General features: G+C 34.1%; 1 long non-coding RNA gene across 1 annotated transcript in view; it reads right to left on the bottom strand.

Moving 5' to 3' along the window:
• Positions 1 to 3,820, bottom strand: part of LOC127712508 (uncharacterized) — a 30,592-nt gene extending 26,772 nt beyond the window's left edge. The window contains exon 1 of the long non-coding RNA XR_007987108.1: positions 3,012 to 3,820. This is a non-coding gene — a long non-coding RNA (uncharacterized LOC127712508). The remainder of the gene's footprint in view (positions 1 to 3,011) is intronic.
• Positions 3,821 to 18,541: the final 14,721 nt, after the last annotated feature.

Here is an 18,541-nt window from a genome sequence, read left to right as displayed (position 1 = left end):
TAGGCAATTGCCTATCATTTGAACCTAGTGTTGACAAAAGTTTTGCCGTAGTGACTTTTTTTATGAATTGAAGTAGGGGGGGAAGAGTCACCCTACTCAAACTTTGGACCTCAATTAAAAAAGTTCTCTAACTTTATCCACCTGGGTCTTTGGGTCCAGGCAACCTTAGGCAATTGCCTATCATTTGTTCCTAGTGTGGTCAAAAGCTTTGCCGTAGGGACTTTTTTATAAATTAAAATTGGGTGGTGGTAGGGTCACCCTATCCCAACTTTGGACCTCAATTAAAAAAGTTCCGTAACTTTACCCACCTGGGTCTTTGGGTCCAGGCAACCTTAGGCAATTGCATTGCCTATCATTTGTACCTTGTGTGGACAAAAGCTTTGCCGTAGGGACTTTTTAATGAATTAAAGAAGAGAGGGGGTTGGGTCACCCTACCCCAACTTTGGACCTCATTTACAAAAATTCCGTAACTTTACCCACCTGGGTATTTGGGTCCAGGCAACCTTAGGCAATTGCCTATCATTTGTACCTAGTATGGACAAAAGCTTTGCCGTTGGAACATTTTTATGAATTAAAGAAGGGAGGGGGTTGGGTCACAATAGTTCCGTAACTTTACCCACCTGGGTCTTTAAGTTCAGGCAACCTTAGGCAATTGCCTATCATTTGTACCTAGCGTGGACAAAAACTTTGCCGTAGGAAATCTTTTATGAATTAAAGAAGGGAGGGGGTTGGGTCACCATATCCCAACTTTGGACCTCAATTATAAAAGTTCCGTAACTTTACCCACCTGGGTCTTTGGGTCCAGGCAATCTTAGGCAATTGCCTATTATTTATACCTAGTGTAGACAAAAGCTTTGCCGTAGGGACTTTTTTATGGATTAAAGAAGGGAGGGGGTTGGGTCACCCTACCTTAACTTTGGACCTCAATTACAATAGTTCCGTAACTTTACCCACCTGGGTCTTTAAGTACAGGCAACCCTAGGCAATTGCCTATCATTTGTACCTAGCGTGGACAAAAGCTTTGCCGGAGGAAATTTTTTATGAATTAAAGAAGGGAGGGGGTTGGCTTACCATATCCCAACATTGGACCTCAATTATAAAAGTTCCGTAACTTTACCCACCTGGGTCTTTTGGTCCAGGCAACCTTAGGCAATTGCCTATCATTTATAGCTAGTGTGGACAAAAACTTTGCCGTAGGGACTTTTTAATGAATTAAAATTAGTAGGTGGTAGGGTCATCCTACCCCAACTTTGGACCTCAATTTAAAAAGTTCCGTAACTTTACCCACCTGGGTCTTTGGGTCAAGGCAACCTTAGGCAATTGCCTATCATTTGCACCTAGTGTGGACAAAAGCTTTGCCGAAGGGACTTTTTTATGCATTAAAATTGGGTGGTGGTAAGGTCACCCTACCCCAACTTTGGACCTCAATTTAAAAAGTTCCGTAACTTTACCCACCTGAGTCTTTGGGTCCAGGCAACCTTAGGCAATTGCCTATCATTTGTACCTAGTGTGGACAAAAGATTTGCCGTAGGAACTTTTTTATGAATTAAAATTGGGTGGGGGTAGGGTCACCCTACCCAAACTTTGGACCTCAATTAAAAAAGTTCCGTAACTTTAGTCACCTGGGTCTTTGGGTCCAGGCAAACTTAGGCAATTGTATATCATCTGTACCTAGTGTGGACAAAAGTTTTGCCGTAGGGACTTTTTTATGAATTAAAATTGGGGTGTGGTAGGGTCACGCTACCCCAACTTTAGTCCTCAATTATAAAAGTTCCGTAACTTTACCCACCTGAGTCTTTGGGTCCAGGCAACCTTAGGCAATTGCCTATCATTTGTTCCTAGTTTGGACAAAAGTTTTGCCGTAGGGACTTTTTTATGAATTAAAATTGGGTGGGGGTGGGGTCACCCTACCCCAACTTTGGACCTCAATTAAAAACATTCCGTAACTTTACCCACTTGGGTCTTTGAGTCCAGGCAACCTTAGGCAATTGCCTATCATTTGTACCTAGTGTGGACAAAAGCTTTGCCGTAGGGACTTTTTTATGAATTAAAATTGGGTGGTGGTAGGGTCACCCTACCTCAACTTTGGACCAAAATCTTTATGTCAATTCGTTTCTCGTTCTATTTGGGTGCCACTCTTACACTTATCACTCTTCCTATCGAAATATAGTAAATACGTTACCAGAGTGACGACATACTTTTGAATAATTAGAAAAATGAACTAGTTCTTTGACAAAAGAAGAAAACTGCGTATAATGCTTTTATTTCTAAGGAAAATCTAACAAAAAATACTGGACGTTCCAAAATCAGTCGATTTATTTTTCTTTTCTTTTCAAACGCATATGTAAAGTAGAAGATTTATTTGTATCGTTACATGTACACTAGTTTAGTGTGAACTATTGTTATTAATTGTTTCATTATTATAAAAACAACAAACCCATCTCTAATCAGAGAGCACTAAAAAGAGAAAGGATTACCTAATAGGAATTTTAGATGTCCGGTTAAAAAAAAGTTGTATTAGATACACGAATAACTAATTAACTTTGTCTGTGTTAGAATGGAATTGCATTTCGTTCTCCTACTGGAAATTATTGTCATTAGAATTAAAAGGACGTTTTGTGTTATTGCAAGTCTTCGGTTTTTAGGCATGATCATGTTGGCGCGTTTTCTTATTGTTCGCTGGCTTATTGTTCGCTAGCTTGATGCATCTTATTGTTCGCTGGCTTAGTGTTCGCTAGCTTGAGTCTGGTTAATCACCATCGTCTTTTTTTTTGTTATTATCAGAAATAGTATTAATATTATTATACATGTTATATTAGTAGTGTTGTTGTTCTGTACAAGACACACTGATATTGATATATAATTATTTCATTTTGTACTTATTCATTTATTCAATTAATACTTATCAAAACTTTAAAACATGTATGAGAATATTAAATAGTTAACAAAAAACTATCAAAATACTATCTTCATGAATTTGAATGCTAAAAATAGTATATTTTTATACGTACCTCCATTCAGAATTCCAAGAGTATAATGCTGTGTAAAGGTTTCACAAACAAACCGTGTGCTGTATTTGGCGGGAGACACACACTATTATAGATTACAATCACCGTTTAGACAGCTAGTAAAACCATATGGTTCATACACATGGATTAAGAGATACAATGAGGCATTTCTTATCGGATGAAATACTTGTCAAGAAAGATGTTATATTAACTGCAATTATGGCTCCAAAATTAGGGGAGTCAGGAAAAACTGTGTTTTGCACCCCCTTTTTTGCCAAACATCTTTTTTTTTAGCAAATGAAAGATGACGCTGACTTATTATTTTTTTTCTCTTCCCTTGTCGCTTTCATAAGTCTATTGGATAATTACGTTCATACCGGTAGAGAACATTTTAGCGCATAAATCATGTTAATAGGACATTTTAGCGAAAAAATCATGGGTGACGTTTTAGCTCCAAAGTATAACCCAATTTAGCGCATGATGTTTAATCCATTTTAACAAAAAGTGAAATTATCAATGCCCATTTTAACGAAAATTTTAATTGTCAATGATTATTAGCGACATCAATTAATTAATAGTATATAAATAAATTTTAATAGAATCAAGACAGCATAATACAAAAAATATCATGTCCATTAACATGATTCAAATACAGCACTAAAAGTCTACTGAAAAGTTTAACTCAAATGTAACAAGTCCGTTTTAGCCTGGAATCTATATCCTAACCATTTGCTAGCGGAGGTATATGTACTTTACGACCTCTTGATATACCCCTTGTACATTTACTTCTCATTAAATATACATCTTTTTAATCCTGTTAAACAAAATAGTTTGTAAAGGATTTTTACTATTGCAATAAACATGATAAATAAAAAAATATATATTTACCATCAATTTGTTGACAGTTATTATACAATTCAAGTTATATAGTCTGTTTTGTCTTGGAATATTCCTGAAACGACCAGGGGCCGGTTTCACGAAGCTATCATAAGACCTGTCATAAGACATATCTTAGGACACGTCTTATGACCCTCTTATGACTATCCTATGACATATCGCAGACCTCGTCTCGAAGCTGTCTTAGGATGATCTTAGCAAAGATATCCTAAACATGTCGCAACTTCTTTAAATTCAAAAAAAATAAAGAATAAGTGTAATTTATATAAATAGTCTATTAATAATTTACTAATATACATATGAACTTAAAATACAAAATTGAGAAAAGGTAATAAAATTATAACATTTTTTTGTACAAGTGAGTTGAATTCAATTTGTCCCTGTATCGGTTTAAAATAATAAGGTAAATGAATAAAATCGTGCACTCTCGATACCAATACATCGAATGTTCATTGTTGACAAGTCATGATAGAAATCCCTCAACCAATAAAGATTTAGTTGTGAGCAGGACATGGAGAATAGATAATTGGATAGGAATTAGATAATTTGCATAATTACACCTTATGTAAGAATCCTGGGTTTTGATTGGTTGATACCAGTGTATTTTTCACCAATTTACTGTTATCAAATGAATATCGTTCATTTTTTAACGCCGCCGGGGTACAATGTATATGCAAAAAGGATATGCCTTTTTTACCCTCTCTGCCGTGGTATTTGCCAAAAAATACTCTGTCCGACTGGACGCTTGTAACGTCACGATCATCAATGCGTTTTTGAACGTTAACATTCGGTGTAATTAAACAGATATAGCATATTCCTGAGGGGTATTTGAGAAAAATACCAGTCTTGAGAATGAATTTCCCTCGCCTTACGGCTCGCGAAATTTAACATTCTCTCGACTGGTATTTTTCGCAAATACCCCTCCTTAACATGATATATCTGTTCAAAATCAATATAAAAACTGCGTGTTATTTATATAAATAAACTTATGACTATCCTAAGACACCTCTCGTGTAGTCCTAACTTTATGACCAACTTTAAGAGATGTCCTAATTTAGGACCACTTTGTGAAACCCACTTAGGACTAAGATATGTCGTAAGACCATCCTAAAACATGTCTTAGTCCTAAGAAAGCTTTGTGAAACTGGCCCCAGGCTCTTTTTATTTCCAAATCATGATCACTGCTTCAAAAATTTGTTATAAGTTGTCTACTTTTTATTTAACTTGCTTCATTGAATAGAACTTACTATATGACTTAAAGAATACTATTGAATATTATTCAAGTTATGTAAATTTTGTAATGTTATATTTTTGAATTTTTCAAAACATTATTCCTAATTTTTTTCTCTCTAAAACAGGTTTATAATTAATCGTTTGAAAACACAAAAATATCTATGTTTTCATGCTTATTCTGTTATATCTAAATTTGATTCTTCGCTTATTTTAGGTGCAAGGGATACCATATAAAACTTAAACGTTGGGCGAAAGTGTGTAATTGCAGGATAAAAACACTACATGTACATAGTTAGAAATTATCAAATTTATTGGTGTACTAAAACGAAGCATCAGAAAGGCTCGGTAAGTCTCGCGTTCTCTCCTGTTTCATAAAGTTAGTTTAAATAATTCTTATATTTTCCGACAATGTACATATACTGTTTATATGAGTGGGGTATGGGGTATGAAAATGAAAATAAGACAGCAACCCAATGACACGAACAACGAAAGACACATTGATACCAACATACGGTTAAGAGGAGTCTATACAATCAATCATAATTCCAGTTAATTCATATAAATTTAACACAGACTATTAAGTACCTGCAATCAAAACCAAAACTACACATTTACATGTACAAATGACAAAAGACAACTAATTGCGAGCTTTTAAACAGTTAACGGGATTGAACTAGCTTTTTAAACCTCAACAACACTAACATAATATTGACCAATGGACAAACAAATGTAGAAATATGCAATATTCGGTCACTGTCAGAAAAATATCAACTTTTATGCATGAGGCTTAAAAACTGTCGAAGGGCGAGGTTGACCAAGTTGTTCAACTGTTTTGTGCCGAATACAAACAAGTTGATATCTTACGAACCACAAATTTGGAAGAAAAATGACGTGATCACGTTGTTTATATCCGCCATACAGTTTTTTTTCCGGGCAATGCTGCTTATCCGATGCGAGGTTGATAAGCATTATACAATTATTGTCTTTTGATGAGGTTGATAAATATAGATTCTACCACTGCATCGAGTGTGATACGATATTTATCCACTCGAGACAGTTTTGAAAATTTTCAAATTTAAAAAGCGAGGCTTGCCCGAGCGTTTTAAATATTTAAAATTTAACTGTCGAGAGTGGATAAATATCGTATTACACGATATTTTGGGGTGGAATCAGTTTCTCGAATGATTTTTATGCAGTATGCAGGCAAACTTATTTAAAATGTGTTTTTTTTTTTGACGTCATCAGGCATGGTCGCCTTTTTTCATGACGTCACAATAGGAAATTCAGAAGAAAGCAAGAAAATTTGACGTCATAATCGAATTTCGACCAATGAATAGCTGGGATCAAACGAACCACACGTTGATTAAATATAGATTCTACCATTGCATCGAGTGTGATACGATATTTATCCACTCGAGACAGTTAAATTTTCAAATATTTAAAATTTAACTGTCGAGAGTGGATAAATATCGTATTACACGAGATTTGGTGGTGGAATCTGTTTCTCTAATGATTTTAAAACAATATGTAGGCAAACGTTTCCTTCTTTTCAAATGATCTGCAAAAAGATGTGTTCTTTCTATGTGACGTCATCAGGCATGGTCGCCTTTTTTCATGCCGTCACAATAGGAAATTCAGAGGAAAGCATGAAAATTCGACGTCATAATCGAATTTTGACCAATGAAGAACTGAGATAAAACGAACCACACGTTGATTAAATAAAAATAATCAACATGTCGGGAAAAGGATAAATCGTGTAAAAATTAGAGAAATAAAAATAATCAACAGGTTAGGAAAACGATAAATATAAGCTAAGAATTAGAGAAATCTGTGTATCAACTGAAATCAAACGTCAACAACAGTTTTATTATATAACTTTTATCCTTCTCCAATTTTTCTAGTATTTGCTCAAGATACATTAAAAACTGCCCCCTTTGTTTTACTAAATATATTATCTGCTTTTGCTTTTTCGTCAATATCCTGGTACAAAAATATTGAACGGAAAACGAATATGATATACATGACCCAACGACAACCACTGAATTACAGGCTCCTTCCTGATTTGGGACAGGCACACACAGAATGTGGCGGGGTTTAACTAGTTTGAAGGCGCCAACCCACCCCTAACATGGAACAGTGGTGTAACAGACATGACAAAACAACATTAGAAAGAATTATAAAAAATCAGTTGAAAAGGGCTTAACTCATCAGATTGATACAAAGCAGAAATACATTTAACAAAAACACAGACCGGACGGGACGTGGCAGGGTACTTATTCATCCCATAACAAAAAAAAACTTAGTATACATCTCTGAGACTACTCGCAGTTACTGAAAGCCAGGTCAAAGTCAATAATAACAAATGATAAACAAAATCATGTATTTTAGACACAAACGACTTTTGCTCTAAATTCATACACTTCGAATTGACTCAAACTCTTAAATTTGATGTATAACATAGTTTTAAAGGAGACGGTCTTTTTAAAATTGAACGGACGACTGACGCCGACGACGGTCGATGACAGAAGATGGACGCTAAGTGATGGGGGTAAGCTCACCTGCATGGGCCTTCGAAATGAATAATTCAACAGTTGAACGAAAAATCCTAAGCATTATAAGAAATTCTTTAGACCATAAATGACCATATTTACATACCTAACTTGCTTTGGTTTGAAACAGATTTTATTTTGTTTTTTCAGTCCATACTTGACCTTTCATTAAGATGGAGAGCAACATTCAAAGCATTATTCTTTTAATAAATATACATAATGCATGTACATCCACCAAACGTCCAGTGGCAGATTCAGGGGAGGTGGTTTGTTGAGGGTGTACCCTAATTGTCAGAAAAAAATACATGTTTTTGCTTAAAATTGTAATTTGTTTACCATTTTGGACAATTAAACCTCTTTTTTTGGACCCTCATACACCCCTAATTTGGATATTCAACTACATGTATATCTTTACCAGTTAAATTTTTATTTATACGGCTTGTGATTTCATAGGAGTACACACACATTTTTAATTCATAGTATCATGTGCTAAAAAAATATTCTGTTTAATATGCTAAGTAAGAAAGCAATGATTTACTTTGTTTTTAAAAAAAGAATATAAATGTGTCCATCTGTAAAAACAAAAATTTTCCAATAAATAAAAATGAAATAAAAATATTACCCGGTCTCCTTAAAGTTAAACGGTTGTTGCCTTCAAACGAATCGCTTTGTAAAAAAAAGTCACTCTCTCTTTCTCTGCACGTTAAAGAACGTTTCTTTTCCTTTAGAATACTAGTAGGAATGAAATATTCGCCACTGTACGTTAGGAAAACTATACAAATCTAATCAATTTCCTTTGCAAACAGTTTAATAGAAACAAATGCCAATATGATTTGACTTATTGTATTTCGTATATCAAAACATGAAAAACACACGAATTGTTTTATTGTGATAGCACTGTGACTTAGTATACATACAAATGTATTTGGCACAATTTTTGTCTTTCCACAAAATAGCAGAATGCGAGACATAGGGGTGCTAAACTATTCGTATGAAGTTTTATATTTCAGTATAGGTAGAATCTCTTGATGCTTCATACCTTTTGCACATAGAATCATGTGCAAAACAGTGTAGCCGAGACCATTGATTGGCGCGCTAAAATATCCCATTGACTGGGTCAGATTAGGTGAACGTTCCTCTGTAACGCCCACAACTCACGACGTATTTATTATAAACATTTAAACTGTGGGGTTGCCAAAGGGTCTCAGTATATATACGAACTACAGTGCACAGTATATTATATACATATTTTATTTGCGATCATAAAATGTACGAAGTCGTCCATTACTATGTAAATTGGGTCGATTAAAAAAAAAGCTGAATATGTTTCTGTTGCCAAGGGTTTTTCACAAGTATAGTAGTTAGCAGAAAAGATCACCAAACTATATATTTTACCTATTCAAAAACGTAAATGCAAATTTCACAAGGCTTGATCCAAATAGCCTTTTTACTGTCTAATAACTTGCAAGTACGAAAAAGACAGGAAAGAAGTATATTTTGTCTATATGTTTTGTGTTTGCACACTTTTTAAAGTTGATCATGCATTCGTTCTAAAATAAAATTTTGACCAGATAAAAGTTAAAAGATGACATAATTGGAAAAACCGCAATTGTTAAATCGCTTTGACGTCCGAAAAAAAGATAATAATCAACACATCCATTGTAACTTTTAAAGCCAGTTAAATCCTTTTTTGCTGAAAGAACGTCCGATATCATAAAAATTCATTATCAAAACATAACAAAAACACAAGTAAAGAACGTTTAAGTATTCAACATAAATCAAAACACAAAGGTTATTCCTGATTAGTTTTTCGAATTATTTTATTTAGGCGTTGAGACCCTTTGGTGACCCCACAGTTTAAATGTTTATAATAAATACGTCGTGAGTTGTGGGCGTTACAGACGAACGTTCACCTAATCTGACCCAGTCAATGGGATATTTTAGCGCGCCAATCAATGGTCTCGGCTACACTGTTTTGCACATGATTCTATATATATATATGCATTATCATGACTAGGTTACGCAGTTTCATATGTCCATTGTCCTTGCCCTAATTTTCGTAGTTCAGCGACTGCTTCAAAACTATATTTTTTGTCATATAAATATAGTAATAGGAAAACTATATTTGGTATGTCGGATCTGGATCAGTGGTCAAGGTTAAATTTTCGCAGTCATTTTTTAGATGCTATATGCAATTAGGTTTAATATATTTGATGTATATGTAACATGATTGTAAGGTGTATACTGTCTGGTAGGGTTATAGGTACCCTTGGCCGTTGGTATATGTACAGTAATGTTGTTTTCTTAAACAAAGAACCAGGCCAAGGGCACCATATCCGGTGGTGATGATACACAGTGATCATACATCTCTGGTTTATATAATAAAAAAGATGTGGTATGATTGCCAATGAGACAACAGTCTCAACAAGAGACTAAATGACACAGAAGTTAACAGCTACCCCTAACCTGGGAGTAAAACATAAGACCTATATCCGATGGTGATGAAACACAGTGATGATTAGTCTCAATATTTTAACATTTAAAAAAAACTTGCTTGAACAATTCCCGCGCAAGTTTGTGCAATCGTGGTTAACATAAGTAATATATCGGGACGTAAGTATATATTAAACTATTTTTTTCTTTTCAAATACTAAATTCCTGTTTTATTCGCGACACGCTAATATTTTAAAAGAGTACATTAAATTCAGAATAGAAGACCGTTTTATCGAATAAAACATAGACTCTAAACTATTAAACATTAAACCATTCACATTTTATTAAAATTCTTGTAGTATCATAATCTTAATTCAACGACAAAATTTACAATTCTTTATCATTTTTAATGAGTATGCTATTATTGACCAAGGCTAGGAATATGTCTGCGGAGTATAGAGAGAGAGAGATCGGGTGCATCCCACTCCTAAATCCGCCCGCGAGCTCTAGTGACAGATCAAATAATTATAGAACTTGTTGTATTCATTTACATAGTCGGACCCCGTATTATGGGTGTTATCTTTTTAATGTTTTTCTATTTTTAAGGGGTTTCAAAGTTTACAATTTTGGAAAAAAATTTTGTTGTCTTTTTTTTTTTGGGGGGGGGGGTGTATTTGAATAGGCATTTTCTTATATGTTAGTCAATGAAATGAAAGAATGAAAAGGTGGGTGAATGAGCTCAATTTTAAGAGATATTTTTCTTCCACTGACAAGTGTTTAGAAAATTAATTTTGTGGAGTTGTCTCCTTCCCCTTTTTTATTTTTACATCGTACGTCTCGAAATTCCGATGAAGCATGAATATCAAGTTTAACATATGTCGGTGCATGCAGTGTTTTGGTCCTTACTGGGCAATTATTTAGGCGAAAAGTAATCTTATTCCCATAACAGCCTTGATTAAGATTACAGAAATATGTCAAATTTATAGAATATTCAAAATGAAGGATCCCTCAAACAGGTCTTTATAGATATGATTCGTCAATTGTACGTGCCTTTCGTCACATTGTAAGAAAGCTCTAGTAAAATTTATATGTAAAACTTCATTCTGTGTAGGACTTGCATCTATACACAAATCCAGGCATAATCGAGATATTGGTTTTTAACGATAATATATGAAATTGTAAACGATTTACCTACAACGGATGCCGACGGACACCAAGTTATCGCAAACGTTTAATGTTTACTTGACCTTACAATCCATTTGAGCTGAAAGAAAATATATGAATATACTTTGACTTGACCTTGTCCAAAGTTTTAAGAGTAACATATGGTGAAGTAGGGATCAAAGTGACCACGGTGACCTGATTAATCATAAGGATGTTAACTGACAAACATTCCTCTGCGATCAATAAAAGCAGCTGGAATTAATTTGTATATAAACGCTTATTATTCCGTGTAACTAGATCCTCCGCTCCCCTTCTTGAAAACTTCCTGACTTACTTTATGAAATTAATACATAATACCTTCCATTATTTAGTCTGAATTTTATAAAGCTCGTGTATTGGCGCTCTATAACAAGGCGATTATCGTGAAAAATAAATAATCAAAGAATAATTTTATATGGGTAAATAAGAAAAGAAAATACATTCCAGAGTATTTGCCAGGGTTTGCAATTAAATTGAAGCGTGAGTAGGTATATAAAATAAGTAGGAATCCTAAGCCGGGGTCGCTCACTATTTTGCAAACAAATTTGTTCTTGAACTTTATATCAAATAAAACTTACAGTTAAACACGTTGAAGTAAAACAATAATTTAAATAAATATATCATATTGAATAACACTTCACTGTGGATGTAAGCTCTAACATTTGTCTAAAGTAGTCTAATTGACTCAAGTTTCTGATACTCGGAAAAGGGACACCATTAAAACATGTCTTAACATTCATTATTACAGAAGCGTATTATCAAAACTCCTGGTGGTATCACAGAGGACAGATAATGATACCAGTTTCATCGTTTGAGAGGCGACGACTCAAGCGTATTGGTCTCCGTTTGTTGGTGCGAGATGTATTAATACACATTGTAATATGAATATGTTGAATCCGATGACCTCGGGTACAGAAAGCATCACAATGTCGTCGTCTTAAAAATCCATTGCGACAACTCTATTAAATGGGTGTTTGTAAATGCCCTGTTGCAATGACTTATATTTCTGTTGCTATCAAACAATCCTCCTTTGAGAGGAGGTGAGGCACATGCAAATTTTGTTTGACTGTGTTAATTATAGCTAGAAAAAGTTAAAAAAAAAAAAAGGAAAACCAGATGAACAATATTGATTTATTTTATTAAGAATATTCAAAAATATAAAATAATAATAGGGGGTGATCTTTTGCCCTTTAAAAGCTAACTATATGGTATGGGGTTTTTTCATTATTGAAGGCCTTACAATATCCTACATTGTTGACATCGTTGTTTAGGTTTTTGTTGGAGAGTTGTCTCATTGGCAATCATACCGCGTCTTCTTGTTTTTATATTAGTATAGATAATTTCTTACTGCGGAAGAGGTTTGCCCCGTATTCAACAATTGACAAAAACAAACATGTATTGGTCTCTGGTTGAGAGTTGTCTCATTGGCAATTATACCGCATCTTCTCATTATTATATGTATAACTTACAAGAAGGCAAGTTCTGACAAGAATGCACCGGATGCCGTGTTCAGCATAATCTAGATCGTGAATGTATCGGGAAAATAGGTTTTATGTACAATATATTCGTACAGTGTTTATGGTGTAGGAAGATATAACATTTATTTGGCGCGTGCTTTAGAAACAGATAGAAAAGCGAGGCTAGTATTGATTTTCTCTGGTTTCGTAGCAAGTAGAAATACATTTATATTTTCCTACAATATGCGAATATTGTTTCTATCCTGCAATTTAACGTATAGGTTTTTTCCATCCCTATCGTTGATTTTGTTTTTTTTTTAATAAAATCGACATGACTCAAAGGCAATGTGGACCCAAGATAAAACTGTCATGTGAACAGCTAGTAATTTGAACAAAACCGTACACTTGCAACAGAAGAAGGAAGCAGTGGAGTCTATGAACGTATAGTATAGCATTGAAAATGGAAATGGGGAATGTGTCAAAGAGACAACAACCCGACAATGAACTCAAAACAGACCAAGGCCACCAATGGGTCTTCAACACAGCGAGAAAATCTCGCAGACGGAGACAAGCTTCAACTGGCCCCTATATTTTTTCGCTTCATGTTATCTGTCAACCGTCAACCTGTATGTGTATATTAGAATGGTCAAGTAAAAGATAAAAACCCTTATATAAGATGTTGTACAGATCCGAAAACCGTACACATGATACAAATCATAGTTGTTAGTTGCTGACCAAATATTACGTCATTCTTTTCGCATGTTTCTGAGAATAAGATTACGGAAATATATTTGTTTGAATGACGAGGAGATTCCAATACTTCCCCGAAGAGTGAATATGGAGTGGGGCATACTTAAATCTTGAGTTTAGTTAGTTTGTGTTTTCGAGCCTCTGTCTTATTAAAATTCATATAATACTGGACATTGTTCACAGATAGCTGATAACTCGTCAGATGTAATGTAGTGGCAACAAACCGATCCAATTAAACGCATCTGAAATCTAGCATAAAATAATGAAATATTCTTCAAAGTTTACACATCTTCAAATGTAATAAGCAGTGTAATTGTAATTGACATAGCGCCTGTCCCAAGTCAGGAGCCTCTGGCCTTTGTTAGTCTTGTATGTTTTGGAGTTTAGTATGACGTCCATTTTCACTGAACTAGTACACATTTTTATTTAGAGGCTAACTGAGGCCCACCTCCGGGTGCAGAATTTTCTAGCTGCATTGCAGACCCATTGGTGGCCTTCGGCTTTTATCTGCTCTTTCGTCGGGTTGTTGTCTCTTTGACACATTCCCTATTTCCATTCTGAATTTTATGTATGTGAAGAAAAAAAAGATAAGTAAAATAATTAAAGATGGGAAATTATATCCAATATTGTATTTTATTTGAAGGTTCATAACTACCCGGTATGAGGAGAAACTAGAAGTTGGAATCCACAAGAACAGAAGGCGATACACCATTGGAAAGACAATTCTATAGTTAGCGTGTCGAAAAAAAAAGATTAGAAAAGTTGTTAAACCCGAGCGGGTATATAACGCTGGATTTTACAACATGCAAATAAATATGTTTAAACAGCACAAAACTTGCACAGAGGAGTACACTGCAACCAACTTGTCCTGGGATCCGTCCATAGCATTTGTTACATATGTTACATATTACTCGGCTTACTTTATTTATGAATGAGTTGATGTAATGTCTAGAGCGGTTTTCAGATCAGCAAGGCAGTCATTTTTCTTTGATAATTCTTTAAATTATTTATTCCCATTGAATATGTAATGTGTAATCATTCATTTATACGTCTTTTATTCAAAGAAATGATTTTTATTCAAGTATACGAGGCAAGCATTTTTCTCACATGACATGCCATGATATGATTATGCTTTTTTAATATTCTTTTTTTCACTTAGTGTTTGATCCAGTTAACATAATTATACTAATATATTTATATAAGAAAATACAATAAAAAACTGTGAGTTTAGGAATATTCTGATGTATCCAATAAAGCTTCGCCTTTTATTTAAACAAATTACCTTAATGCAACGTTTTAAGAAGAATAAAGTTTAAACACACTTGTATCAGATTTATTCACCATGCACGGTAAAGGTATTTCAGAGCACACTGAGTTATATATGTGCTAAAGCCTTTTATTTTTTGAAAGATGCTATTCTCAAAGATTAAATGTGCCCCGTCTTTCTAACAAAAGGTACTCTTAACAGAATTCTGATAAGTCTGTCGCATCTAATAGTAATTTAATCATGATATAGCTTAACAGAATTCTGATAAGACTATAGCATCCAATACCAATGTAATTCTTAACAGAATTCTGATAAGACGGTCGCATCTAATACCAATGTAATTCTTAACAAAATTCTGATAAAACTCTAGCATCTTATAACAATTCAATTCTCATTAGAAATTTAACAAGACTATAACATTCAATTCCGATGCAATTCTTAACAGAATTCTGATAAGACGGTCGCATCAAATACCAATGTAATTCTTAACAGAATTCTGATAAGACGGTCGCATCAAATACCAATGTAATTCTTAACAGAATTCTGATAAGACGGTCGCATCAAATACCAATGTAATTCTTAACAGAATTCTGATAAGACGGTCGCATCTAATACCAATGTAATTCTTAACAGAATTCTGACAAGACGGTCGCCTCTAATACCAATGTAATTCTTAACAGAATTCTGACAAGACGGTCGCATCTAATACCAATGTAGTTCTTAACAGAATTCTGACAAGACGGTCGCATTTAGTATTAATGTAATTCTTAACAGAATTCTGATAAACATGTCACCTATCATACAAATGGAACTCTTATAAAGATCTCTGATACTCTGCTAATGATCAGTGTTTTTAATATTCAGAATGTTCACTGAAAAAAAATATGTTTCTCTCAAACAATATCTGATCTTAACAGATTTCTCATAAGTCTTTTATGATAAAGCTTCGATAGTTTAACTTTAGTCAAAAATCAAGGAGTCTTAACAAAATTTGAAAAACAAATTGCAGCTTATCAGAAGTGTTGAACATGCTAAACTGATATTTTGTTGGTGCAATAGATCTGAAGAGTACAGTGAACAGCAATATGGCAATTTGTCTTTGAAAATCAAGGTTCCTATAGTGACTAGTTAGAAAATTACTCTTTTTTTAACTTACCAGATCCAGAATTTGATCATTTGGAAATAATCAAATAAAAATGGAAGCTGTTAATTGTAGAAGCAACGTATGCAAGGGAGAGTGTTACGAAAACATTGAGTACTGGGCAGGTATTGTAATGGCAAATAGAATTTATATGGTGTATTGTACTGATCGTAGGCGATTTAGATACATTGAATACGATAATTATAATATGAGAGAGATGTGCATAAAACCTCAGGAGTAAAAAATGAAAACAAATGCAAAGGCACAACGTTATTATTGTCAAAGTTACAATGATGCCTTCAAGATTTGAGTAAAAACTATCACATCACTGCAATTCAAGACCGATTTGCGCAAAATTATATTCTAAATTTCGATTACGCTACATCTGTGCATTGGCAAATCGGAAATTAAATCTGGCTAAGATATCAAACACAAACGTTGATAAAATGGCAGGCAATCTCATTGTAAAATACATAGACAATATAAATAGTTAGTCAACTATAAGGGCCCAATTAATATATTTTTAGATACCTTGGCATGACGTTTTTGAATATGTTCAACAATTTACGTTATAGGGGTAGTACATGATTAAAAAGGACAACACAGATGGTGCACAAGAAAGGTTAAAATGTGGCAATTAAGAACATATGTCTATGATTTAGAAGTTGGGATCTGAAAGCATTTTGAGATATTCAACAATTTAGTATATGAGATGAGATGCGCATAACCCCGGGGTCATATCCTTAGTTGCATTGCACATATTTTGCGATTACAAGCAAGAATACATAATATGGTTTTGGTGGCACATGTAAATAAACATATAAAGTCATGTATTTGATCTTTGCGGCTAAAGACAAATGTCACAGGGTATCTTCAACACAACACATTGTTTCAAGTATCAAAAGCGTTTGTTGTATGATGAAAAGGTTTTGTTATGGACAAGGAAATATAAGGTCAAATGTCAGGGACACTTTAGGTTCATGTTGTTACGTGATACACAGTCTCGTGGTACATGTTATATACCTTCATGCCAAAAAAGTCAACGTCAAAAGCTACGACAAATTGTTTCGGACTAGGATTATAGGAAGAAAACCAAGAGGACGAAGGAGACGAATTATTACTACCCTTTGTCGCAGGGGAGACAAAATGTATACACGATTAATTACACCAGTAGTAATGTGTTAGGATGCTAGCAGAGAAGTCTCCTTAAACCCATGCTTGAGACAAAAATCCAATGAATAATTAATATTTGCAATTACTTCACAACCACAAAATGCAGTAAAATATCTCTTTGGTCCAATTTAAGAAAATGGAGAGGAATCGTTTTGGGCAAGGTTAATCCGGCTGGTCTTCAGTGCAATGACTAAATATTTTTCTGGAATGTGATTCATATTTTATACTTATCACATTGAAATTATATTCTACACTGGCCATCATAAATCTAATATACTGTCAATTCTACAACAACCAATTATCACTAATATTATCCAAATTAGAGCTGTCCAATGTGATTAAAATTACAGATATGACCTGTTTTTGGTAGTTGGGCTGTTGTCCCATTGACGTATTTCCTAAGTCTTCTTGTTAGAATAAAACACAAAGTTGAATGAACAACTACGCATGGGTATCTCGTGTTATACACAAAACATTTGACCTTTTTTTAGATGTCATAACTATATGAAAATTATTTCACCCTGGTCCTAATCTGGCCTCTACAAATTATGCAAATGGAACTACGTGGGAATTCTGCCCAGACACTACTTTATTTTTAAATATTTCAACTGATATTCGCGTAATTAATGTATCATCGACCGTACTATTAGTAGAGCTTTCTTACATTTTGACGAAAGGTACAAACGAACGTTAACGAGCATGTATAACGACTTGTGTTCAAGGGGCGATAATTCAATTTTTCTATCATGATCGAACTCTTCATAATGCATTTAGGTCTCTTTTTTTTTTAATTTAAAATTGTTATACATCAGGAAAATGATATATAATATATAGATACTCATAGCATATTGAAAAACATACATGTAGGCTTAAAGTATCTTCGCATCACATGCGATGTAGGGTTACATTTATTTGTGAACCAATAGTTTTTTCGTGTTTTGTTTATGCTTACAACTACAATGTAGGTTAGCGATTTCGATTTGAAAAATATCTTGTCATACCTATCAAGGGAAATTAGCTGCAAAATTGATGCCCACCTAATTGTTCAAACTCTCAAAAAGGATTTAATATGCACTTAAGCGTAATTTAGAACTACGAAACGTCTATAGAAAACAATACAGAATGTGTGAAATCGTAATAAAGTATCAACATTTCGTGTGTTTCCTGACTGAACTCCATATAACTAGGTATCGACATAATCTACGAAAACTGTCAGGGAGTATGAAGTTGGCAAATATTATACTAAGTCTAAGTCTTTAATTCCTTTCCAAGCAGCGGTGGAACCTATATTTCCCCTCTAACTTCCAACACAGCCTAGCATTGGAAAGACGTCTAAGTGGTAGCTGGTAGTATGCATTGTACAAAGACGACTTATCACAATATATGAAGTTATAAAATTTACAGAAATAATTATCTTCTCATTTCATTCG

The sequence above is a fragment of the Mytilus californianus genome, unplaced genomic scaffold (genome assembly GCF_021869535.1).
Source record: "Mytilus californianus isolate M0D057914Y unplaced genomic scaffold, xbMytCali1.0.p SCAF_8, whole genome shotgun sequence".
Lineage (NCBI taxonomy): Eukaryota > Metazoa > Mollusca > Bivalvia > Mytilida > Mytilidae > Mytilus > Mytilus californianus.
The sequence above is the reverse complement of the archived record's forward strand: the minus strand, read 5'-3'. Positions and strand labels throughout refer to the sequence as shown.